The sequence below is a fragment of the Ictidomys tridecemlineatus genome, chromosome 6 (genome assembly GCF_052094955.1).
Source record: "Ictidomys tridecemlineatus isolate mIctTri1 chromosome 6, mIctTri1.hap1, whole genome shotgun sequence".
NCBI classification, from domain to species: Eukaryota; Metazoa; Chordata; class Mammalia; order Rodentia; family Sciuridae; genus Ictidomys; species Ictidomys tridecemlineatus.
In genome coordinates this window covers 103,342,974-103,370,496 of record NC_135482.1, presented here as the reverse complement: position 1 = coordinate 103,370,496, position 27,523 = coordinate 103,342,974, and the positions used below count along the sequence as shown (strand labels likewise).

At 42.8% G+C, this 27,523-nt stretch overlaps 1 long non-coding RNA gene, 1 other non-coding gene and 1 pseudogene across 2 annotated transcripts; 2 read left to right on the top strand and 1 right to left on the bottom strand.

The window, feature by feature from the left end:
• The first annotated feature begins 1,769 nt into the window (after window positions 1-1,769).
• On the top strand, window positions 1,770-1,902 carry LOC120888771 (small nucleolar RNA SNORA42/SNORA80 family). Its single transcript, XR_005732458.1, has one exon. It is a non-coding gene; the product is annotated as a small nucleolar RNA SNORA42/SNORA80 family (small nucleolar RNA).
• A 3,342-nt stretch (window positions 1,903-5,244) lies between these two features.
• LOC101976012 (cyclin-dependent kinases regulatory subunit 2 pseudogene) lies at window positions 5,245-5,867 on the bottom strand (annotated as a pseudogene).
• Window positions 5,868-7,528: 1,661 nt separating this feature from the next.
• On the top strand, window positions 7,529-25,531 carry LOC120888367 (uncharacterized). Its single transcript, XR_013423141.1, has 3 exons — window positions 7,529-7,575; window positions 15,032-18,200; window positions 22,866-25,531. It is a non-coding gene; the product is annotated as an uncharacterized LOC120888367 (long non-coding RNA).
• The last annotated feature ends 1,992 nt before the right edge of the window (window positions 25,532-27,523 follow it).

The following is a 27,523-nucleotide window of genomic DNA, read 5'->3' as shown; positions in this document are numbered from 1 at the left end:
GTGTGTGTGTGTGTGTGTGTGTGAGATTCTATATGAAGGATTTAAACTCTGCTTTTGCCTACAAATGATGGGTGCTGAGGATCGAACCCGGGCCAAACGCATGCCAGGCGAGCACGCTACTGTTTGAGTCACATCCCCAGCCCCAAAACAACAGTTTTTAGTTTGTTCATTTCCCTGAATTACTCCATTTTATAAAGCAGCAGTTTGACATAAGTTACTGCATTTTGAGTGCAAGTGCTAAGGCAGAATGACTTGGTAACTTGTCTAGGCAAGTAGATAACAGCTAGTTAGACATATAGAACTTATCAAAAAGAATAACTCCTAGGGCTGGGGTTGTGGCTCAGTGGTAAAGCACTCGCCTAGCCCATGTGAGGCCCTGGGTTTGATTCTCAGCACTATATAAAAATAAATGAAATAAAGGTATTGTGTCTAACTACAATTAAAAAAAATACATTTTTTAAAATTTTTGTTTTTGAGTACCAGGAATTAAACCCAAGGGCACTCAACCACTGAGCCACATCCCTAGCCCTATTTTGTATTTTATTAGAGACAGGGTCTCACTGAGTTGCTTAGCACCTTGCTAAATTGCTGAGGCTGGCTTTGAACTTGTGATCCTTCTGCCTCAGGCTCCTGAGCTGCTGGGATTACAGGCATGTGCCACTGCACCCAACTAAACAATAAATACTTAAAAAAAAAAAAAAGAAAAGAAAAAAAAAAGAATAATCCCTAGCTGCACAATCATAAAGCACAAATTGATAAATGAATTATGCTAATAAAAAATGTCAACCTGTGGCCATGTGTGGTGGAGGATACCTAAAATCCCAGGGACTCTGGATGCTAAGAAGGATCACAAGTTCAAGGTCAGCCTCAGTGACTTAGAGAGACACTGTGACAAAATAAAAAATACAATGGGGTGGAGATGTAGCTTGGTATTAGAGAACCTCTGCATTCAATCCTAGTACTTCAAAAAGACCCAAATCCAAGTATCAACAAAACCTAGATTAGGAAAACCAGGCCCATGGGTTTCTCAATCACACCAGATCTCCATTGATGCAACTCCCTCACCATAATCACATAAAGCACCTAAGATGGTTGAATGGTGGCACACACTGGCCTTTCCATTGGACTATGCAGTCAACACATTCTGAGGTCAACAGGTGACACATTCCTGACTGTCCCAGAGACTTCAGCTCAGCCTGATCTCTCCGCTTGACTGGCCCACTATGAAACTACTTGCCATTTGGACCTGTCCTTGAACAAGTTATGTGACCTGAACAGGTCTGCACCTTGAACAAGTTCTTAAACTGCTTCTTAATCTTATCGACCACCTACAAAGACTTTTTGTATTTGTATCTGTTCTGTCTTTGCTCCTGGCTCGGCTTCTTGAAACCCTGTGGCAACCTTGGGCTTTTCTTAGCCTTTCTGTAACTTAAATATGTCATGGGTGAAGTATGATGTATGACTTGAGTGTTATAGATATTAGTAATTGAGATTGGGATGGAATAAAAGAACTTGCGATTGCCACAGTCCTGCTACCAAATGAAGCATGAGTATCTCAGTGAATCAAAGCCAATAAAAGTTATGTACCTTACAAATTGATTGTTACTCAATAAATTCTAACATTATGAAAAGACACAAATGTGTCCAGTTATCTTATTGGCAAGGCAAGGTCATGTCAAGACTTCATAGCTAGCATTGTTGCTCACACCTGTAATTCCAATTGCTTGGGAGGCTGAGGCAGGATTGCTAGTTCAAAGATAGCATCAGATGCATGGGTTTGGATTTATGGCAGGCCCATCCCCCTGGGTCTCTCATAGTGTCCCATGCTAGAGCAACTGTGGCCCTGAACCATTGCCTGGTCTCTGCCTGTAGGCTGCTGGCAATGAAGTGGGTTGGACAGTGGAAAACAAAACAAAACAAAACAAAAGTCAGCATCAGCAATTTAGCAAGACCCTGTCTCTAAATAACATTAAAAAAAAAATCTTGACAATAGTCTACATATCCGTATGTTGAAGAGTATTGCATTAGCTTTTGGTTATTGTGACAAATATCTGAGATAAACAACTTATAAGGAGGAAGCCTGTTCCATACATTCCCCCTTGCTTGTAAGTGCATTGCTGAAAGCCCTGTCCTTGTCCCTGATGCCAATCCAATAATGAGGACATGGTTTTGAGGAAAAAAAGGAAAAAAGTTTTATTGCTTTGCTCACAAAGGAGAAACACAGGGGACTCCTGTCCCAGAGAGACTGTGATTCTGCCCATCAGCAGAAATGGGCTTTTAAACAGGGATTCAAAGACTACACTCCATGTGTTCTCTGTTGAAATTGTAATTCACTTGTTAATTTGGGAGATAGTCCTCTCTGAGATCTTCTGGTGCCATCCCCAAAGTCTGGATTATTTTGTTCCTCTGGTGGGTGAGGGCTCAAGACAGATAACTCTGTAATCCTGTTTTCCCCTGAGATTAAAGACAGGGAGAAATTAGGGAGGAGCTAGGAGATAAGAAGAGAAAGAAACACATCCATTTAAAAATGAGTTGCAGTAGCAGAGCAGCAAAGTCTATAGTCAAAGCATAAAGTAGATCGCAGTTTTATAGGTGTAGGGTGGTACTCCACTGTATCCTTGCCTGTCATTCCTGAGGAGTGCATTGTAACAGTGGTCCTATAAGTGTAGGTATAAGAGAGGCTTGTCTGATTTTTGTATCTGTTACTGGCTCTTGGTCCATGCTACACTGATCTTAACCAGTAATCTCTTGAGCAGAGAGAATTTGGCTGCATGAGCCACACATAGGTAGAAGCTTGCCTAAGACAGAAGTGGTTTACTATAATACAGTTTGGCCTTTGAATGTTTTTTTGGGATTATTATACAATTTTGAAGTTGAAGATGGTCTGTAGGGGTAAAGTATTTGAAGAAGATTCTGGATGTACAGGCATTTATGCAGGGTCTGAAGAGTCAGGAACTAAGTTGAAGGTGCCAAAAGGCACTGCTTCTGGTGTATGAGGATAGCAGGACCAAAGAAAGGGTTAAAAAATATTTTAATCTTTTAAACCAGTGCAGGCAGTCCCAGCACCGTTTCTCAGTCTGGCCCCAGGCAGCCACAGATTATCTCATATGGTCAAGGACACCAGCCCTAAACTGGGGGGGGGGGGGAGGATTCCAAAAAAGTTTCCTGGGCTTTAAAAAAATGTCAAAGAGAACCTGACCTCTGCCCTGCCTTCCAGTCCATTTTGTCCATGAGTGGAGCCTGCTGACCACAAAGGATGTAGCAGTAGGTTCCAGCACTGTCAGTTTATGACCTGGTAGCAGGAACAGTCTCCCCTTTTAAGATCTGACAGGATACCCCATTTGGCCAGGGGATATCCATCCATCACTGGGGCAAAGCAAGTCTTACTATCATAGTATTGATGAACCTAGCCTAATTCCATTTTAAGATTGGGAGCCATCTTATCACAAAGTCATGAAAAGTTAATTTCTGTTTTACTATAAATTACTGAGATTTTTAAACTTGTTTGGAATTCCTTCCCATGCTCTGAACTCATCCATGCCTGGTTCTCCTTGACCAGATTACAACCCCCTCTAAAAGCTTAGTGGCGCCTCATAAATTCTGATGTTGGGATCTAAATTTATTCCCTACCTTGAAATATCATGCCATGTAGATCATTAATCTACTATATGCCCTTGTATTCTGTTTGCCAGGACCCTGTTAGCTGTAAGTGCCCAAGACATCCCCTTTTTTGAAACTTCTTGTGTTATATAAAACTTTTTTTCCCTGAGAGCTGGGCTGATCTCTACTCTGGGTTTGGGAGAGACAGTCACTGGCCAGTTTTTTGTGTACACAATACAAGCTTGCTTTAATTTGATTTAAAATTGGAGTCAGTGGTCTTTTTTTTTTTTTTTTTTGCATGGTGATTCAACAGCATCCCATCAAACTAAATGCCTGGGGAGACTGGCAAAATAAATACCTGCACCCAGAAGAAAAAAAAAATAAATTAAGGCTAACCTGTGTTTTGTAGGCAGGCTGTGCAAAGGGATCTTCAAGGGAGCCTAAAGAAAAAGAAGAAAATGACCTCCTTAATTGCATATCAACAGGCCTAATATAAGAAAAAAGCCCCAAAAGAGGCTGTGGGTACAATTGATAGTTGGGGACTCACTTAAAGTTGATGGCATTGTGATAATGATAACAGAGACAGATCAGACTCAAAAATACCCCTTGAATGCAACCTGGGAGGAAAAAAATTATATATGATTTTTTTTATATATGTTGGATTGTTCAACCCTCTCCTGGATAAAATTTTTTGTGTAAATTAAATGTACTGATAACATTCATGCTGAGAGCCACAGCCGAATGAGGCATGGCATTTTTGCCAGAATGGAGTGGTTGAGAGGTGACGCCAGAGCCACTGAGATGATGATGGTTATGTCATGCTGTGTATTCAATTGTATATTAGGTCCCTGCAGTCTGCCTCGCCTGCTACTTTGGAGTTCTCGAGGGCATTCCTGGAGAGTTCGAGTTGGTTGGGGAAGTGCCCGGAGGAGGATTTCCGGTTGGTGGTTTTTCCTGGAAGGGCCGTATGGGTGAAGTTCAGATAATAAAGGAGTTCCTATTTTGAACCCACAAGTGCCTCGTGGCGGCTTGGTTATTTTGTGCCCAGCCAGACTGCGGAACATTCATAAATTCTGTTTCAGATTATGAATTTAAGAAAGGGTCTGAAACTAGAGAAGATGAAAGAAAGTTACAGGTATGGAAATATATGTTAGTACAGAAAATTAGAAGATAAAAGAAATATTTCTGGATGAGAAATATTAATATAAATATTTACTTGTATATATAAAGTAATATACTTGTGCTAAAATTCTTGATGAAGGAAATAAGTTGTGAGTCTCTAAGTAAGTTACAAAAGGTTTGTGGAAGGAAAATCTCAAAAAGTTTGTGTCTTTGATTAAATTGGCTATAATTAGCACTGTCAGTCAAGTTATTTGAACTTTAATATAAACTTTTACAAAGTTCAAACTAATGTGAACTTTTTTTTTTTCATGGTAGCAGGATTGAACTCAGGGGTACATGACCACTGAGCCACATCCCCAGTATTTTATTTAAAGACAAGGTCTCACTGAGTTGCTAGTGTCTTGGAGTTGCTGAGGCTGGCTTTGAACTCTCGATTCTCCTGTCTCAGCCTCCCAATCTGCTGTGATTACAGACATGCACCACCAAGCCTGGCAAATTTTTTTCTTTTTAGTGTTGCTGGGGATTGAACCCAGGGCCTTGTGCAAGTAAAGCAAGCACTCTACCAACTGAGTTTTTTTTTTTTTTACAGTGGTAAATGCAACATACAAACTTTATTTAACAAAAGTAATAGGTAATGTCAAATAGGCACCTATATTAAGAGAAAAAACTGATTAGAAGAAATTTTATCTTAATCACCTTATAAGAAGCTACTTGCAGTTGCATTTAACTGAGCTCTGTTGCTGTGAAGAATACAGCTCATGGACAGGTATGGATGAATATTTGTACATTTTTCAAATACTCACTGAATACTACCTTATATACACATATACATTAAATTTGTGAAAGATTTAATTGATGATCCCAGATAGACTTCATTTTTGTTGCTCTTTTGGAAGAGGTCGTCCGTCTAAAGAGAAAAATATGGGGTTCTGGCTCATGAATCATGTAATGAACCCAGCCTAGACTCTGTTGGACACCAAGTCTCCTCCACTCCTCTTCAGACATTAGATGAGTTTTAGGTACTTGTTTGGAAAGTTCTCTGGGTAACATGACATGCTGGTACTCATGGTGCTCGTTGAAGTACTTGTCTGAGTAGTAGATCTGCTTATGGGCCATAGGGCAGCGGGGCGGAAAGGAGGTGGAACCCGGACTGCAGAATGGTTGAAGAAGAACGCAGGTCCATTTCAGGCCAGGGCAACGACTCCAACCTGTCCTCAGCTTTTAATGTGAATTTATTTTATGAAGCAAAGTCTGAAACATTGATCTGCTCTTATTTATCAAGATAATTTTCTTGTATTTCTTAGGTTTTATTACATGAGGAAACTAAGTCTTAAATGAATTAGGGGTTGTGCCTGTTTTAAAGTCTTTTTAATGATTATTTTACATCTGGTTAGATGAACAATTATTTTAGGTTATAACAATACAGTTTACATCCTAAATATATGCAATTAGATATAAGTATACATCTGAGAACTGTATCTAATTATTGTCTAAGTATTATGTAAAAATTTATACTGTGAAAGTTTATCTAGGTTTACTGGCAAGTGATAAACCCAGCCTAATTCCCTCTAAAGATTGGGAGCCATCTCATCACAAAGGCATGAAAAATTAATTTGAGCTTTACTAAAAATTACTGAGATTTCTAAACTTGCTTGGAATGCCTGCCCGTGCCTTGAAGTCACCTATGCCTGGCTTTCCCTGACCAGATAGCAACCCTCTTTGAAACTTTAGTGGTGCCTCATAAACTCTGGCTTTCCCTGGCCAGATAATGATCCTCTCTGAAACTCTAGTGGTGCCTCATAAATTCTGATATTGGGATCTAAATTTACTCCCTAAGTGCTGGACCATTAACTTACTACTTGCCTTCGTGTTATGCTTGTTAAAAAATCCTGTTATCTGTAAGTTCTCAAGACACCCCCCCCACCTGTTTGCAACTTTCTGCGCTATAAAGCTGCACTCCTAGAGAGCAGAGGTGCTGTCTTCTATTCCCACAGGTTTCGGGAGAGACAGCCCCAGCTGGTAGGAATTACAAGCTTGCTTTAATTTGATTTAAATTGGAGTTGGTGGTCTTTTCTTTGTGTCTGGTTTAACAGCAAGGTAACCAATAAGTGCTCTCCTTTATACATTGTATCTGACATAGAAGGGCCACACTATCATTTGAAGACCTGTCTTATATGTTTGCTTTGACTAAGTCAATTTCTGCTAACCCATGCAGACCTGTGATTATTATTACTGTACACTATGGATTCTAAATTGTACTTTTAAATTGTACTTTAAAAGTCAAACTTAGTTAAATGTAAACTTAGGGGAGAGCACTTTACCAAGTTAGTGTTTTCCAAACTGAAATTATCTGTAGCAGTAGTCTCAGATTTGTATAGAAATAGCAAATTTGGGGGCTGGGGATGTGGCTTGCCTGGCATGCGCGGGCGCTGGATTCGATCCTCAACACCACATAAAAATAAAATAAAGATGTTGGGTCCACCGAAAACTAAAAAATAAATATTAAAAATTCTCTCTCTTAAAAAAAAAAGAAATAACAAATTTGGTTGCCATTTATTCATGTCATTTGATTTACAGCTGAATAAAGTAACCTGTCAATAGTTATATATATATATATATATATATATATATATTTATTTATTTTGTGTTACTTTTCACACTGGAATAGGAATTTAAATATATTTTTGGAAGGTAATAAGGAGACCCTTATCTATTTAAAGGTAACATTGTTAAACATGGAAGCATTCTGCCACTTGTTCCACACAAAGAAAGATAAAAGCTCTCTCACCTTTCTTTGATTCTTATTTCAGGTGCAATGTTGTATTGTTTGTCAAAAGCCCTGTCTTACCTGAGGTAAGGCTCTGCCTCTCACCTTACTTCATCTTAGAATGGCTTTAAAATAGGCTAGATTTCAGCTCATTTAAAGTTGTGTTCAAAAGGTTGATTTTTGTTGTAAAGATTACTCTGATCTCAATAAACAGGGAATATAATATATAACTAAGGTTCAAGATTATGATTTTTTTCTTGGCTCATAAGCTATTACACAAATTAAACATGTTTTTGCTTAGTTAATTTTATTTTGTATTTTCCTTGTAAACTTTATAACTGTTGCCTGTTAGTGTTTTGCAGAGGTATTACTTCTAATAAAATCACCTGAGTTAATTCTAGATAATAAGCTATCACCTATAGGACAGACAGTATGTAATGCTGACTTCTTGTACTAATACTGATTCCAATTAAATGAAAGGAGTAATTGTAAAATTATAGGTATTGAAGTTATAACCTGTTACTTCCATTTTTAAGATTGGTGAAACTGACCTGCTGGGTATTTAAAACCAAATGCTTGGAGATCAAAGTCAAGGAAGTAAAAGGGCCAAGGAAAAAGCAGACAACATTTTGGCCCTTGCCTGCTAAGGTCAGCCAGGACCCAGAGAATGATGGGATCCCTCTCTGGGCCCTGAAACTCTGGTGAGTCACCCAATCTGCTGATCAGGGAGATGGAGAGAACCCCAGAGAGCAGGAAGCCAACCAGTGCACATTCTGCAAATAGGAGGGTCATTGGAGATGGAAAAGTCCTGGATGCATCCTAGAGAAGCCATGTATGGTCAGCCAGACCCTAACCTATCCTGGCAGATGGCACCACTGGTAAAGGAAAGCTAAAGGAGCCAAGAGGTTTCATACAAATCCTCAAGAGTGGCAGCTGAGGAATCTAACCCCAATATGTCCACTCCCAAGACCACCCCAGCCCTGCACCTGGCAGGAGAGTATAGCCTGAGCACAGCCTACATGAGCATTTAAAAGGAAAAACAATGCTTTTTCTTAATGTAACTTAAGATGTACATTTGTGTCAGCCCTACCAAAAGTAACTAAGGCTGGAGGCTATAAAGGAAGGGTTCTGTGTGGGAGTGCCTAATAATAATGATCACAAAGGAAATTTGTCTTGAGTTAATTTGAGCCTGATCTCAGACCAACAAATCTTCCTAACTTCCTACATTGATAAACTCCATCTGTTTTTCACTGATATGATTGAGTTACTGTCTTCCTGGTTTTCAGATACTGACTTAAATACTAATTGCTTTTGTGCTAATTGTTTACAAAAAAGTAATGCTTTGCTGTCTTTTTATTGTTATCTCAGCATGATCCCTGTTCTAAGTATGCCTTGTCCAGCCACCTCCCATTTGCCACTGTGGACCTTTGAACTGTTCTGATGCTGAATACCCTTAATCGTACACCCTGCCCCCCTCCCCCCAAAAAAAAGAACTTTGGTTTATTTTCCCCAATTTTACCCTCTTTCAGCAGGAAGCAATTTAAGATGTCGTCACCCATTTTTTTTTCCATAGAAATGGAATGTAGAAATTGACAGTGGGAAAATATAACAGTAGTCCACTTTATACTTTGAAATAAATAACCCTTGCTGCTCTGTCACTGCAGCTCATTTTTAAATGGACAGGTTTCTTTCCTCTCTCCCAGTTCCTCCCTAATCTCTCCACTCCATAATCTTAGGGGAAACAGTATTCCCATTTTCCCCCATGTTAGGCAGATTTAACTGTCCTTGAGCATCCGTCCACCATAGGAACAAAGTAATCCAGAAGTTGGGGGATGGCACTAGAAGATCTCAGAGAGGAATATCTCCCAAATTAACAAGTGAATTTCAAATCCAAAAGAGAACAGAGCATGTAGCCTTTGAATCACCTCCTTAAAAGCCCCTGTTCCTGCTGATGGGCAGAATCACAGTCTCTGGGACAGGAGTCCCCTGTGTTTCTCCTTTGCTAGCAAAACAATAAACCTTTTTCCTTTCTCTAAAACCATGTCCTTGTTATTGGATTGGCATTGGGGACAGGGACCAAGCTTTCAGTAATAGCATGAGTAATGAAATTTCCCAAATTCTCTGTTAAATTCTATACATTCTTTCTTTGGGATTTAGTTAACAGTATGCTTGGGACATTTGCAGCCTAGAGTTGGACATGTGTGTTATCAACACGTAAGGTTTTAATTTCTGCATTATCACATCAACTGGGGCTCAGATTATAACTCAACACAGTGCATCAGCCCCTTTGTGGGACCAAACAATAAGTACCATAAAAGAGTGAAGAGAGGTTTATTACTATACAAGCTTGGAGAGCACTGGGGATAATTCCCAAAGCAGTATTCCCTGAACAAAGAAAGCAAGGGGCTGTTGTTGGAAAATCACACATATTCATGTTGGAGAGACTCATCATTGCATGTAGAGACTGGCACATTTCTGAGCATGCTTGCACTGATATCATGCCTTACAAATGGGAATGCCTTCTGGATGGAGAATTTAGCCTCATAATGAAATTTTAAAGGCTGAGTTTACTCTAGGTCACCTAGAAGAGTGAGAGTGACTCAGCACTTTTGGCTGGTTCCTTGTGGTTTTCTCTGGATAGTTTCGTTTGGGGGAAAAAAAAAAAGAAGAAGAAGAAACATTAACAGTCATTTAAAGGAGCAGAAGGGCCACGTGTGGAGATGCAGGCATGTACTCCAGAGGCTCAGGAGGCTGAGGCAAGAGGATCACAAGTTTGAGGTCAGCCTCAGCAATTTAGCAAAGCTATAAGCAACCCAGTGAGACCCCATCTCAAAATAAAAAATAAAAAGGGCTGGGGATATGGTTTGATGGTTAAATCTCTGGGATATGGTTTGATGGTTAAATCTCTTGGGTTCAATCTCTGGTACCAAAAATAAATAAATACATAAATAAAGGAGCAGGAGGCTCCACCACTCAACACAGGTGATTGCCTCTGAAAGTTCCTGCCTAGCAGCTAACAGGATAGAAACAAGGGTGGCAATAAGCACCATCATTTTAATGAATCCCCATGACACGGCATCACACAGTACAGAATATGCAACATGCCCCCTGGTGCTTTGAAGAGGTTTTGGCAGGGTCTCTTGCTGAGCTAGGGAAGGAAGCAGAGCCCAGAGATACCATTACAGGAGTAGTTTTTTCCTTCTTTGAGAATTAGAAAAAACATATGAATTTTATTTCAATGGCATAATTGAAGAAATAAAAATAACTCAGGTGAAGAGTAGGAGAGGGTCTAACTTTTTTTTTCCCCCAATATTAGTCAGCATTGAATTTGGAAGGAGAGGAAACCATGCACAATTTGATAAAATATTCTTTTTTTCTTCAATATGTAACAGTGGTCCACTTCACCTTTTGAATATAGCCCTTGATGCTTATTTTAAAAGTTACATCATTAAAAAAAAAAAAAAGTTACATGTTGTTAGCTAGGTTTTGGAGGTGGCTGAGGAACAAAGCATAAAGCAACCTGCACCTGCTCCAAAGAACAACCAATCAATCAGGTGCTGAGGGTGACCTGTCACTCAGTGGGGTCTCCTGACCACTCCTGGATCTTAGCCAGCTCCCTGACCAACCCCAGTAGAAGGGATTCTAAAAACCCCCTTTTCCTGTCCCAACCCCTCTCTTCCTGCCCTAAGCACAATAAAAATCCCAGTCAGGTCCATCCCTGCCAGATTCTCCTCAGACCCACCCTGTTGGTCTGAGGGTCTTGCCTGGGATTGAAATCCCAATAAAGCAGCCTTTTAAAATCTGCCTCCTTTTGGTCATCGCTGCCTGACCTTACACATGTTTTTCTTTTTCTCTTCTCCCTCTCCCACTCCTTAACCTGGGGATAGGGAACAAGATTCCTTTGAATTATCTGACCTCCACAGGAAGAAAATGTCATCAGAAGATCTAGGAATTAACAAGTGAATCCTTGCACACCACCAGGGCACACCTGGAATGCAACCCTTGCAGTGTTTCTTTAAAACTCCCCCTTTTCCTCTTCATGGGGAGAACCACAGCCTCTGTGACTGGAGCACCCCATGTTTCTCTTTTGATAGCTGAAAGGGAAAGTGAGGATGAAGAGACAGATAAGTGAGAAATGAAAGACAGGGACCAGGCAGAGGTACACTGAGAGTTTATTTGTCAAAGCTGACAAATGAAGGCCATCTCTATAGCGGAGAGAGACAAAACAGGCTTCAGTTCCAGGACTTTTATGGGGCAGGCAGAGGAATCAGCAGGGTGGGGCCTAAAGCGGGTGGTTAGGAGTTGGGTTGGTATGAGGGAGTGGTGAACGTTTCTCAGAAAGGCCCGTGGGAGGGAAAGTGAAACTTTTTCCTTAAAATGGTGGCTGTCTCTTAAGATGGCCATCCAGATGCTAAGCATGAACCTTATAATAGCAAAGAAATAAACCTTCTTTTTCTTTTTTATCAATAATGTCCTTATTATTGGGGCTGGGGCCATGGCTTAGTGGTAGAACGCTCGCCTAGCATACATGAGGCACTGGGTTTGATCCTCAATATCACATAAAAATAAAATAATAAAATAAAGATGTTGTGCCCACCTATAACTAAAAAATAGAAATTAAAAAAAATAACGTCCTCATTATTAAATTGGTATGAATTGACATGGGTGGCAAGGACAGAGCTTTCAGTAACAAATATATAGTGGTTATAGTGGTGCATATCCTGAGTTGCTTTTTTTAAAAAATATTTTTAGTTGTAGATGGACAAAATAATTTATTTTTTATTTGTTGCTGATAACTGAACTCAGTGCCTCACCCATTCTAGGCAAGTACTCTACCACTGAGCTACAAACCCAGCCCCTGTGTTTCTTGTTGTTGTTGTTGTTGTTTAAACTAGGTATTGAACCCAGTGGTGCTTTACCACTGAGATACATTCCCAGCCCTTTTTATTTCATTTTATTTTTATTTTTTTTACATTCTTTTTTTTTAATATTTAGTTTTTAGTTGGACACAATATCTTTATTTATTTATTTCACGTGGTGCTGCAGATTGAACCCAGGGTCTCATACATGCTAGGCGAGCGCTCTACCACTGAGCTACAACCCCAGCCCTCATTTTAGTTTTTAATTTATTTTTCAGTCCTGAGATTGAACCTAGGGTTCCAGAGCATGTTAGGCAAACATTCTATCATTCAGCAACATCTCCAGCCCCAGTGCTTTTAATTTAATTAATTAATTTATTTTATGTTCAGATTTTCAAGAAACTTACTTTGTAAATAAGTCATTAGATTGAAGAATAACATACATATGGAGAATCACATGGACAGCACAATGAATGTTTTAAAATTAAACCTATGTATGTACTCATCACCAAATTCAAGTGATAGGACATTGTCAACACCCTGAATCACTGCTCCTGACCATGCAATTTTAACATTTAAGTGCATTTTCCCTTTTACAAATATAGACATTACTGTATTTCTATCATCACAGAATAGTTTTGAATTTCCAATAAATGAACCAATGTAGAAGAAATTTCTTAATTCTTTCTGAGATTAAATAGATTGTTTTATTAAAATGAATATATTAATTCACTCTCTTGCCATTAGTGTTTGAGTTTCCAGTTGATCAACATTTTTGTCAACCTTTAGTATTAACAGTCTATAACCATAATTCTAGGTATATGGTATTTCTTGATGTAATTTAAATTTATATTTCACTGATGAGAAATAATATTGAAAACAGCCTTCAAATTTTCTTTTTTATAAAGAGAAGAAGTCTCTGCTGAGGTATTTTGCCTATTTTCTACTGGGATTTCTGTCTTTTTCCTATTGGCTCTAAAGAGTTCCTAAAACACATTAGAGAGAAAGTTTATTTTATTTTTTAAAATTTGAGACAGGGTTTCACTAAATTGTTGAGACTGACCTTTGACTTGTGATCCTTATTTCTCGGCTTTCTAAGCGATTGAGATTAGAAGCCTGTACCACTACACACAAACTTTATTTATTTTTAAAGTGCTTACTAAGTATCAGGTATATCCTGAAGGCTTAGCATGCATTATTTCACTTAATCTTGGTCACAACAGGCCCTGACAATGATAGCTGCATCTGAAGTAAGTGATATTTCATTTTACACAAGATGAAGCTGATGCTCAAAAGCAAAGTAATTTTTCAAGGTCACAGAACCTAGGATTGAACCTAGGGCTTTGTGTATGTTAGGCATGTGCTCTACCACTGAGCCACATCCTCAGTGAATGATGCAGAAATGACAACCCCAAAACAGTGTGGTCTAGAAGAGGGAAGGAAGAAGGCAACACATTGATAACATTGATCTTTTCCCAATATATCCCTTCCCAGTGACAGGACAATCCCTGGGAAAGAAGCAAACATCACCCAGTGACAAGTCAATCCCTGGGAAGAAAATATCCATAAAGTCTAAAAATGACTGCCTTTGGGAAGGAGCCAAACGTTGATCCTTCCCTAAATAAATCCTCCCCCAGTGCCAGTACACTAGAGCCTGGAGGGAAAGAGATAAGCACTGAATGCGGAACTCTGGACCTTCCATCCTTGCCCAGTAAAAACAAATTTCAAATTTTCACAATCTGTCTCCAGAATGCCCAAACTGATATGTTCTGTTAAAGAATTCAATGGTTAAGTCATCTCCCAGTATGTAACCTATAATCTCAGACTTCTCCTGTAGTCAGGGGCCATTTTTCTACACAGAAAGTGAGCCCCTCCAGTGCTGGATTGATTGAATCTGCTGTGGATAATGGAAAACTTGCTGATCCATTTGAGGTGTGCTTCCATCCCAGTTATTTGTGTTTTCATAATGGTGTCAAAATTGTTCTGGTTATTTTTGCTTACACTCAAGTTATTCCTGTTTTATATTTGAGGAAGCTAGAAAGTTAAGTGATGAGCCTGAGGTTTACCTTTGTGGAGCAGCAGAACTAGGACTTGACTTTGTCTTCTAACTGCTGGCCTAGTGCTGAGCTAACTGGGTGTAAGGCCTGTGTACCATGGTTTATCCATTCCCCACACTTTACCACTCCTGAAATCAGGATGCATCTTGTAATCAATGACATGTCTTAGTTTCATTAACAGCCTTTTTATACCTTGTGCTTTATAACATGATGAAGGACCTTTGATTGATGAAATCTTAGGTTCTTTAGAATGCAGGCACTAAGATAGGTGCAGAGGAGTGCGGTTGCAGCTCAGTGATAGAGCACTTGCCTTACATGCGAAAGACCCTGGTTAGCATAAAACAAAACAAAACAAATAAACAACAACAACAACAAAAACAGAAAGTGACAAGGAAAAAAGGAGAACCAAGGTCAGGGGAAGCTTTGTGGAGAACTTCTACAGTCCTATACTCCCTCAAGTGGAATTCTAAATTAAAAAAAATATATATTTATTTTTTATTTTTTAGTTGTCGCTGGACACAATACCTTTATTTTACTTGTTTATTCTAAATCCTAAAGGCTCTAAAACTGTTTTCTTCTCTTTCTTTCTTTTCTCTCCCTCTCTCCCACCCCTCTCTTTTTTGCAGTACTGAGGAAATTGGGCCCACTTATATACTCAACTGTCATAAGAGAAGAGATGTCTCCAAAGAATGATTCAAGTTCCCCAAAAAGGAGGAACTTAAATCACTTCCAGCGGGGTTCTTGGCATGCATGATGGAAAAGAATTTCAAGCTGGGTGTGGTGGCCTGCTCCCATGATCCTAGCAATGTGGAGGCTGAGGCAGAAGGATTTCAGCAACTTAGTGAGGCCTTGTATCAAAATAAAAAATAAAAAGAACTGGGGGATGGGGTTGAGGCTCAGTGGTGGAGTGTTTGCCTAGCATGTTTGAGGCACTGGGTTTAGTCCTCAGCACCACACAAAATATAAATAAATAAATAAATAAATAAATAAATAAACAAACAAATAAATAAATAAATAAATAAAATGAAAAGTTAAAACAATTTTAAAAGGGCTGGGATTGTAGCTCAGTGGTAGAGCGCTTGCCTCACATGTGAGAGTTTTAGACCACGACGCAAGAAAAGACCACTGACTCCAATTAAAATCAAATTAAAACAAGCTTATTATTTTGACTGGCCAAGCTTCCTTGCCCATCAAAATCGTGGGAGCCAAGGACAGTGGCGAAGCTTCCTTGCAGCCCAGTTTTATAGCCCCAAAAGTGACACAAAGGGGGGTTACAGATAACAACACTCTGAGGAGCATAACACAAGTTTACATTTTTGCTGGCCCCAGCATCAGAATTTATGGAGGTCTTAGAGACTCAGAGAGGGTCGTTATCTGGCCAGGGAAGGCCAGAATTTATGAAGTGTCACTAAGGTTTAGGAAAGGGTTGTTATCTGGTCAGGGAAAACCGGACATGGGTGAGTTCAGGGCATGGGCAGGCATTCCTATCAGCTTTACAACATCAACTAATGGCCAGGCCATACAGGCATCCTGATATTTTTACAGAAAACAGAAATGAATCTTTCGTAACTTGTGACAAGCTGGCTTCTGATCTAAAGAGAGAACTAGGCTAGGTATATCAAGAGGCACTGGGTTGGATTCTCAGCACCACATAAAAATAAATAAATAAATATATTGTGTCCATTTACAACCAAAATTATTTAAAAAAAAAAAAACTTCCAAACAACAATAACAAAGAAGGACTGGGGATGTGGCTCAGTGGTAAAGCACTCCTGGTACATTAAAAAAAAAACAAAAAAAAAACAAAAAACATGTGCCAGTGAAAGGCATAGACAGATTTATTTAGGAAAGGAGAAGCATATTCAAGGGATAATGGGGGCAACCTCAAGAGAGATAAAATTACGGTAAAGCAAGGAATACACATTCAAGGAAGAATGTGGGCTATCTTGAGAGGGAGAGACTAAGGGCCATTTGCTAGAACTAGAGGTGGAACAGGGTGGAGCTACACAGTTTGACACCAGTTTTTCCTGTGCTTGAGTTACAGAGCCAAGAATCAAGTGTCCAGCCCAAGGGCACGTTGCTTTGGAGTTGCAATTGTTCCTGGGTGCTCTTTTCATTTCACCGGCCTACAGGTGTTTCCTTTGAGACTCAGTTTCTCTCTCTCTTTTATCCCAAATTCCTATCTCACTACCACTGAGCTACATTCTTTATATTCCTTATATTTTATTTTGAGACAGCGTCTCCTAAGTTGCTAAGGCTGGCCTCAAACTGTTGCCCAAAATCTTGGTCCTTGTCCCCAATGCCAATTCAATAATAAGGACTTTCTTTTATCTTTTCTAGTTTTGGACCCATTCTTAAGTTCATATTCTGAAACAGTCCTCATTAAAGTTATATGTACATTTAATTTACACAACAAATTTCAGCCCAGGAGAGGGTTGGACAATCCAACATAGATCAAAACTGTGCCTTACTTTTTTCCTCCCAGGTTGCATTCAAGGGGTTGGAGCACAGGGTATTTTTGAGTCTGACCTGTCTCTGTTATCATTATCACAAATGCCATCAACTTTGAGTGAGTTCCCCACTGTCAATTATGCCCACAGTCTCCTTTTGGGCCTTTTTCTTATACTAGGCCTGTTGAGATGCAATGGAGGAGGCCCTTTCCTTCTCTTTCTTTAGGCTTCTGAAGATCTCTTTGCAGAGCCTGCCTACAAAACACAGGTAGGCCTTAGTTTCCTTTTTCTTTTCTTTTCTTTTTTTTTTTTTAAGAGAGAGTGAGAGAGAGAGGGGGACAGAGAGAGAGAGAGAGAGAGAGAGAGAGAGAGAGAGAGAATTTTAATATTTATTTATTTTTTCTTAGTTCTCGGTGGACACAACATCTTTGTTTGTATGTGGTGCTGAGGATTGAACCCGGGCCGCATGCATGCTAGGCGAGCATGCTACTGCTTGACCACATCCCCAGCCTTTCTTTTTTTTTTTATTTCTGGGTGCAGGTATTTATTCTACTAGTCTCCCCAGGCATTTAGTTTGATGGGATACTATGACACCAAGACTTGCTTTGCCCCAGTGATGGATATCCCCTAGCCAAATGGGGCATCCTGACAGATCTTAAAAGGGGAGACTGTTCCTGTTGGGCTGGCAGCTTTCCCTGCCCTTTCCCTTCCCCTTCCCCCTCCCCATCTCATAGCATTCATAGGTGGGGACTTTTTACCTGGCTGAAGAGACCAGGCTCTTAAACTTTCCCCTAAACTCCGCTGGCCACTAACAGTAGTAACAATTTAATTGGCCTAGGCCCTCCTACCTCTAGTGACCTATATAGGTTTTGTTCTCACCTTGAGCACACGTGACTTCTCTGGCCCTCACCCTTTTGTGGACAGTTGAACCTCACCCGGGAGTGTCGTCGTCTTCGCTCTTTCCAATAAAACTCCTTTTGGTGCCTCATTCTTGTTCTGTGGTTCCTGGCCTCGCGCCCTTTTTTTTTTTTTAATATATATTTTCTTTCTTAGTTTTAGGTGGACACAATATCTTTATTTTACATATATGTGGTTCTGAGGATCGAACCCAGTGCCTCATGCATGCTAGTCAAGCACTGTACCACTGAGCCACAACCTCAGCCCCTTCACGCGCCCTTTTATGCTTTACATTTGGTGCTGAAACCTGGGAGGAGTTCGAGCCTCTTCTCAGCCCTTTCTCCCCCAACCCTTAGGGTCTGAGGCTGCTCCTCTCCACTGAAGGAACCAGCCAAAGGAACGACTGGATCCCTAGACCACTTGCCCTCATCAGATCCAGCAGAGTGGGGTAAGTCATTTTCTCTTTGATCTTTTGACTCCTTCCCATTTGTGGGGATTCTGTCTGTAAATTATGTACGTGTCAGAGACTCCCCTTCAACCTGTCTGTCCGGGCCCCCAGTGGATTGTAGAGACCTCTCAATCCCTGGCCAGTCCACTCCATTCTCTGGTAAGCAGAGTAGGTAATTGGCATGCCTTTTTCCTTCCTGCTCACCCCCAGGTGTGGAAAGATCATGGGAAACATTGAGTCTACTCTGGACCCCCAAACTCCCTTGGGGTGTCTATACATGAATTTTTCCAAACTGGGACTCCATCAGGACTTACATTGTCAATGGGTCCTTTTCTATTCCACTGTGGCCTGACCACAATACACTTTAGATAATGGCTCTAAATGCCCTCCTGAGGGGACTTTTGATTTTAAAATCCTGACTGATTTAGACAATTTCTGCCGACTGACGGAAAAGTGGTTAGAGATTCCTTATGTTCAGGCCTTTTGAGATTTATGCTCCCAACCCTCTTTCTGCTCCACCTGTCCCACTTTCCAAGTTCTTCTTGCTAAAGAAACTCCTCCTTCCAAGTCCACCTCTGCTCCTGACCCAGACCCCTCTCCACTTATTGAACCTCCTGAGACACTCTTCTCACCACCCCCCAGACCCTCCTATCCTGATCCTCCTCCTTATTTGGAACAGGCTCCACCTGAGTTAAACCACTTTCCTTCCCTTGTCTCTTCCTCATAAGTGCCCATACCAGGTCTCACCAAATGACCCAAGACCCTGAACTTCTCTATCCTCTCGATAAGGTGGCAGGATCTGAGGGCATCATTCGAGTTCATGTCCTTTTTTTTCTACAAGACCCCCTCCCAAATCGAAAAGCGCTTAGGCTTCTTTTCTGCTGACTCCACTACCTATATCAAAGAATTTAAATACCTTTCCCAAGTCTATGACCTTACTTGGCATGATGTCCATGTCATCCTTACCTCCACCCGCACCCCAGATGAACACCCTCAAGTCCAGGTAGCTACACAGAACCATGCAGACAAGGTTCATTTGACTGATGACACCATGCCTACAGGTGCAGCTGCAATCCCTGACACCAGTCCTGATTGGGACTATCAAAATGGACAGGGCTGATGCCGCTGTACTCAGATGATACAATGTCTGCTGGCAGGCACACAGGTAGTTTCTAATAAGGTTGTTAATTTTGATAAACTGAGAGAAGTAACTCAGGGACCTGTTGAGAATCCTGCAATATTCTTTAACCGCTTAACGGAGGCCCTTGTTCTCTATACTAGATTAGACCCTACATCTCCCTCTGGGGCAACCATTCTGGCCACTCATTTTATCACCAATCAGCCCCTGATATAAGAAAAAAGCTAACACGTGCTGAAGATGGTCCCCAAAGCCCCATCCAAGATCTGGTGAAAATGGCCTTTAAAGATTACAGTGCCTATGAGGAAACAGCTGAACTCAGCCAACAGGCTCACTTACAGAAAAAGGTGGCACTCCAGACACAAGCCCTGGTAGCAGCTCTGCAGCCAGCCTGGGGCCCTGCTGGGGCTCCCAGGGGTCCTCAGAAGTTTGCCCCAGTTGGGGCCTGCTTCAAATGTGGACAATAAGGCCCTGGGCCTGCCATTGCCCTAAGCTGCAGCCTCCTCTCAGCCGTGCCCCAGCTGCAAGCAGCTGGGACATTGGAAGAGTGACCATCCCTTGGCTGGTCCCTCCCTGGTACCTCAATGTGGGGATATGGCTGGACAGGTAGTCCCTTCTCTTGAGCTTCTGGGACTGGCTGACAACTGAAGGAGCCCAGACTCGAGGACCCCCATAACCCTCTCTGAGCCCAGGGTAATCCTCCAGGTAGTGGGTAAGTCCATTACCTTCCTTGTGGACACAGGGGCTACCTATTCTATCTTGCCTGCTCACTCTAGGCATTTATGTCCCTCCCAGATCTCAGTCATGGGGATAGATTGAACACCCTCCTTCCCAAAGAAAATAGCCAGTCTGACATGCTCCCGAGAGGAACATCCTTCTACCCACTCCTCTTTAGTTACCTCTTCCTATTCAGTTCCCCTTCTAGGACGAGATGTTCTCTAGCTCTTGGGGGCTACCCTTCAGCTCTCACCCCATGCCCCTACTACCCAACTCCTCCTCCCCTTGAGTCAGTCCACAATAGACACACCCTCCCCCACCACCACTTTTCCCCTCCCATCAGGCCTCATAGACCCCCAAGTCTGGGATGCCTTCAAACTGGTAATAGCAACACACCATCAACCAGTGCAGATTCTATGTTCCCTTCTCGGCCTCAATTTCCCATTTCTCTCCCTCACTGCAGGGGACTCAAACCCATCATCCAGTGACTACTAGATCAAGGCCTTCTCACTCCCGAAAACTCTCCCTGCAACGTTCAGATCCTACCTGTCCGCAAACCATCAGAAGCATAGCGCTTGGTACAAGATCTCTGTTTAGTCAATGAAGCGGTTGTTCCCCTTCATCCAGTGGTCCCTAATCCTTTATCCTCCTCTCTCACATACTGCCCTCAACCTCTCATTTCACAGTTCTAGATCTCAAAGACGCCTTCTTCACAGTCCAGCTTCATCCAGATTCTTACTTCCTCTTTGCTCTCACCTGGGAGGACTCTGACATTCTCACATCACGTCAACTAACCTGGACTATCCTCCCTCAAGGCTTCTGGGATAGTCCCCACTTGTTTGGAAAGCACTGGCCTGAGATTCAGCTACCTGTGATCTCAGAGTCAGTACCGTCCTACAATATGTAGATAACCTCCTCTTATGCATCCCATCTTCAAAGACTTCTCAGAGACACACTGCCCAGCTACTTAACTTTTTAGGTTCCAGAGGATACCGAGTTTCCCCAGCCACAGCTTGACTCTAGGTCCCTTGGTTACCTACCTGGGCATTCTTCTAACTCGTACCTCCAAAAGCCTCATTGTAGACAGAATCCAAGCTCTCAGGAGCTTGCAGCCAACTGAGTCAGCAGATCAGATCCTCTCATTTTGGGAGCTTGCTGGATTCTTCCGACATTGGTTTCCCAACTTTGCTCTTCTTGCCATTCCCCTTTACCTGGCAGCTAAAGACACTCCTGTTGGACCATTGATATCACCAGCCCAGGTCTCTAGGTCTTTCTTCAACTCAGAGATGCTTTGATCTCCTCACCTCCACTATCCCTACCCAACCTCAACCGTCCCTTCCACCTCTTTACAGATGAAAAACAAGGGATTACCACTGGTCTTCTGGCCCAGCCCATCGGACCCTCCTACAGTCCTGTAGCATATCTCTCTAAACAGCTTGACTCTAAGGTACAGGGATGGCTGCCCTGCTTCTGAGCCCTCACTGCAGTGGCCAAACTTACCAAAGAATCTCTAAAGTTAACCCTCCTTCAACCTTTGACCTTCTTTTTCACCCGTAGGCTTCAGAACCTCCTTGGACATAAATCTCTCTCCCTCCTGGGCCCCTCCCGAATTCAGGAGTTTCATTTACTTTTCATTGAAAACCCCACCATTTCCCTTTGTGCCTCTCCACCCCTTACCTCGGCTTCTCTTCTCCCAATGTCTGGTTTTACCCATCCACCTAGGTACTCTTGTCCTCAAGTCCTTGAGGCCTTACATATACCTCAGGAAGGCCTCTTCAACCACCCTTTGAAGGTGGCAACAGACTTGACATTTTTTTCTTAATATTTTTTTAGTTGTAGTTGGATACAATATCTTCCTTTTATTTATTTATTTTTATGTGGTGCTGAGGATCGAACCCAGCGCCTCACACAGGCTAGGCAAGTGCTCTACCGCTGAGCCCCAGCCCCAGCCCCAGCCCCAGCCCCAGACTTTACAATTTTTGTAGATGGAAGCTCAACTGTCGGGCCAGACAATCGCTGCAGAGCAGCCTATGTCATGGTTTCTGCTTCGGCTGTCCTGGAGGCCAGCTGCCTCCCTAGAGTTACAACCTCTCATCCGAGCTCCCCAGCTTTCAAAAGGCAAGTCAGTAAACATCTATACTGACTCCAAATATGCCTTTCTTGTTGCACATTCTCACTCAGCCATTTGGAAGGAGAGAGGATTCCTAACTACCAAAGGCTTCCCTCTAGTCAATGCCTCTCTCATCTCTAAACTCCTTGAGGCACTCTACCTCCCTTTCCAAGTTGCTATTATACACTGCTGGGGTCATCAAACTACTTCCGACCCCATAACCGAGGGACAGAACAAGGCTGATGCGATGGCTAGAAGCTTAACCAGCAAGCCGCCCATGGCTCCCATTCTCTTTTTCTCTCCGCCCACCAAGTTGGCCTATATCCAAATTGACCTCCTGGCATGAGGGCGCCAGATCAGAGACGAGAGCTGGATTTTCCTGGGGGATAAGATTGCCCTTCCTCAACTCCAAGCCCAAGATCTCTCCGATATCCACAAGTCACTTCACATGAGTCCCCAACCGCTCTTTCAATTCTCCAACCTCTCTTTTACCTATCTGGCATGAGTGACTTAATTCAACAGGTCCATTCCACATGCTTGATATGTTCCTCTGTCATGCCTCAAGGGGGCCTACAACCCAAGGCCCCCTCTCATCAGATGCGAGGACACCAACCTGGTGAAGATTGGCAGGTAGATTTTACTCATATGCCCAGACACAAAAAGTTCAGATACCTACTCACCCTGGTTGATACCTTTTCAGGACGGATTGAGGCTTTCCCAACCTCTCAAAAGACAACAAACACCGTGGCCTTAGTCCTCATTGAGCAGATCATCCCAGGTTCGGCCTTCCAATGTCCATCCAGTCAGACAATGGCCCTGCCTTCACTTCTCAGATAATCAACAGGTCTCAGAAAGCCTCAGCATCTCCTGGAAACTTCACATTCCTTACAGGCTGCAGTCCTAGGGTAAGGTTAAGCAGGTCCACGGGATCCTCAAAGACCACCTTACAAAACTCTCAATTGAGCTTCGAATCTTCTGGCCCAATCTGTTTCTTCTTGTGCTATTTGAATCCAGGCTGCCCCTAGAGCCCCCATAGGGCTCAGTCCCTTTGAACTGCTCCCTGGCCGCCCCTTCCTGATTAATTATAACCTTCCCATCCAACCCCTTCTCCTGGCCTCATATCTACCTTATCTCACCTTGCTCTGCAGTCTGCTTTGGGAACACATGGACTGCCAACCTCCCTGCCCCAGCAGAACTAGTACCCTCTGACGGTCCACGTCAACCAGGAGACTCTGTCCTCTTAAAAGAACTCCAACCTTGATCATTCCAACCACGCTGGATGGTACCCCATATGGTGATTCTCACCATCCCTACATCAGCCAAACTATTAGGCCATCCTTCTTGGTATCACATTTCTTGGCTCAAGCTTGCCCCAGGCCCTAAGGCCTGGTTATGCCAATTGGTGGGACCATCTAAACTCAAAATCATCTGTGGGCCTCCCACTTCTTTTCCTACAGGTCCCCCGACCTGAAAGACGCTGCCTAATCCCTACTGCTGGCGTTTCCAGCTACAGGAGACCTGGGATGGTAAGACCCAGACATTAGGAACCGGCGATTGCCAACATGCTGGTTGCCAGACAGTTGTCTCCATTCTACTAACCAGCCTCAGTCTTTCCGGCCAAGCACCCTTCCTCTGCCTCCTCTGTGACCAAACCAAGCGGTACTGCAAGTCCTGACCAGATATTTATGGAGGATGCCCTCACACTTCCTGCAATATGCACAAGCTCAGAGAGACCACCCAAACCCAATTCCTATATGCCTATTCTGGAGGTAGGACCTATCTGAACATCAGAGATCCCTGAGACAATCGCTGGGCAGCAGGAGTAGAGAGAAAGCTGTACATATGGCCCTGGGACATTTCCCCCTCTGGAACTCTTAAGAGTTTCCACACCTACGCTTGAGTGATTCCTCAGCTCCACCAATAAATCCTCCAGAAAAAAACTGCCCTCATTCACCACTAGGGGCACACGAGGCAGAGAAGGGAGACCATTTTTATTTCTGGCCCTTGTACAATGTCAGAGGTTACAACTCCTAAACTACTCCAGTGTCAATAATATTTCTGATTGTTTTCTGTGTGCTGCTTTAAATCACCCCCTTTAACGGCAGTCCCTCTGACCTTTCCTCTTAACATCTTCCTCTGCCTCTGACGGGGATCCCCCTCTTTGACAATCCCCCGCAGCAGCAGCAAAATCTTTCCATCTGCTATGCCTCCCAAACTGTCTCCAGATGCAACTGACTATTATGGTGTCCTCCCAAGTCCCAGCACCCCCAGGAATTTTCTTTTGGTGTAATGAGACATTGATGAAAGTCATCAACTCCTCCATTCTGTACCCCTGTCACCCCAGTTCCTCAACTTACATTCTCTGAACAGGCTGAGTTTCTCTCATTGAGCCTGCCTCCACCCACTAGATCTAAACGGGCTGCCTTTCTTCCAGTGATCATAGGCATATTCCTCTTGCCTCATCTCTGGCTGCCTCAGGTATCGGGGCCAGGGCATCAGGCAATAGCTTAACCACAACTGAAGAGCTTGAAGAAAAATTACAGCTAGCGATTGAAGCCTCTGCCAACTTTCTGGCATCTCTCCCAAGACAAATAACATCGCTCCAAAACAGGCAGGTCCTAGACCTACTCGTTGATGACAAAGTGGTACCTGTTTGTTCCTCAGGGAAAAATGTTGCTCTGACATCAATGAGACCAGCCTAGTAGAAGAAAACATCGATGTGCTACAACAGCTGAGTGAAGAACTGAAACGAAGGCAGCAGCAGTCTACCTCATTCCTCCTGGGATGGTGTAACTCAGCCCTCGCTGCTTGGTTGGGTCTGATTGTTGGCCTCATCCTTATGACCTGTGTCTTGCTAATGATTGCTCCTTGTCTTAGATTTATCCAAAACCGCATCAGCAAAGTCTCATGGGTGGCAGTTATTCAGATGCTCCTCCACCCCTATAGCCACCTTCCCAATAAGCCCCCAACTCTTGACCTTCCCTAGACAATGCCCCCCTACCAGCAGGAAGTAGCCAGATTAGAACCACACCCTATAACATCAAAGAGGTCGGGATGTCCAGCCAGCAGCTTTCCCTTCATTTTCCCTTCCCCTTTCCCCTCCCCATCCCATGGTGGCCATAGGCAGGGACTTTTCACCTGGCTGAAGAGACCTGGGCCTTAAACTTGCCCCTAAACTCTGCTTGGCCAACCCGTTAACAGTAGTAACAATTTAGTTGGTCTAGGCCCTCCTACCTCCAGTGACCTATATAGATATTGTTTTCGCCTCTGGCTCGTGCGACTTCCCCAGCCGTCACCCTTTCATGGACGGGTGAAACTCGCCCCAGAGCATCCCCCCTTCCCAATAAAACTCCTTTTGATATCTTATTCTTGTTCTGTGGTTCCTGGCCTCTCCTGTCCTTTTCTGCTTTACTGCTTCTTTCCCCAGGTCATAAACCGACAGTGCTGGGACCTACTGCTATATTCTTTGTGGCCATCAGCCTTCACCCCCATGGGCAAAATGGACTGGAAGGAAGGGCAGAGGCCAGGTTCTCTTTGGCATTTTTTTCTTAAAGCCCAGGAAGCTCTTCTGGGATTCCCCCCCCCCCCGCCCCCCAGTTTAGGGCTGGTGTCCTTGACCACAGTGAGATGATCTGTGGCTGCCTGGGGCCAGGCTGAGAAACAGTGCTGGAGTGCCTGCACTGGTTTAAAGGTTGAAATCTTTTTTAATCCTTTCTTTGGGTGTCCTGCTATCTTACACACCAGAGGTACTTGCTTTTGGCACCTTCAACTTAGTTCCTGACAGTTCAGACCCCTTATCATGCAACTGCATAAATGCCTGTACATCCAGAATCTCTTTCATATACACTTTACCCCCCACAGACCAACTTCAACTTCAAAACTGCATAATAATCCCCCAAAAAACATTCAAAGGCTATAATATATCACAGTAAACCATTTTTGTCTTAGACAGGCTTCTACCTATTATGGCCCATTCTGCCAAAGTTTCTCTTCTCAAGAGACTACTGGCAAGATCAGTGTAGCATGGGCCATGTCTTAAATGGCCAGTAACAGGGGGAAAAAAAAAAAAGCAGACAAGAGAAGATCACCGAAACCAGGGCTGACAGAGGGCAACCTTTAAAAGAGACAGACCTGCATGTACAATTTTTTTCACTTACTTTACCTTTGACAGACCAACTATTGGCATCAAATCAATATTGGCATCAGATTTGCCATTTTTAGGTCAGGAGCCATTTTATCCGAGGTTCCAAAGTTTTGATTCTGAGGCAAAGCTGCTTAACCTCCTGTAAGAACAGGTGCCTGCTATCAACCCCACCCCAGCTTGAACTCCTAAGCAGCTTTTGAGATTCCTCTTGTGAGTTATAAAGCCACTCTGTGAGCACAGACAGGCTGCTGCTCTCCTCAGGGGGACAGCCTTGTTGATATCCCTCATGTTACCAACAATAAATCTCTCGTGTGATGTTCTGGTATGTGGCATGGTCCTTGGACTTTGTGTGGACTCTGCGAGTGTCCTTTTACCAACGCCAACTGTAAGATTGTATAATAATCCAGAAAGTTATTCAAAAGCCAGATCATTACTATAAGACATTATTTTAGACAGGCTTATACCTGTAGGTGGCCCTTTCTCCAACTTACTTTACCTCTGACAGACCAACTCCAATTGCATGATTATACAAAAAAGAAACAGAGAGACAACCAGAGGAGCCCCAAAACCATGGCTGAAGGACAGGAACCTTTAAATTGACCAGCCAAGATCTTTCCCAAGACACTACCTATAGGATCAGTGTAGTATGGGTTATATCTAAAAAGGGACAGTAACAGATACAAACAGAACAAAAATACAGACAGACAACCAGAGAGAAACAGATGAGAACCTAGAACAGACCAGAAAGGGGTAAATATCCCTAGGTTCTTAACCATGACTCCTACACCAGTGGTGTCACAGACGTCCTCACAAAGAGGGACTAGATGTTCCCATAAAGAAGAACCAGAAGTGTTGGCATCAAGAGTCTTGGTGTGCACACTGGGGATTTACCAAATGGCCAAGGTTATTGCAACTTTCCTGAGTTCAGTTTCCTTAAGTGGACTACTATGGAGCAACCTATACTGTTCACAGAGAGGACATGGGGGTTCCCTGAAGCAAAAGGAGCTTCGGCAGCTGCTGAGATCATCCCTCACTCCCTCCCTTTTTCACAGGAACAGCTCCTAGGGTTCAACCTGAGGCAGACCCATTTGTCTCCTAACTCTCTTAGCAAGTTGGCCTTACATCCTCAGTATGGCCTTGGAGAGCCAGGCTTGCCCCAGGAAACTGGAATGCGAGTTGTTCTCGGGTTCCTCCTGGGGTACCAAATTTGTTGC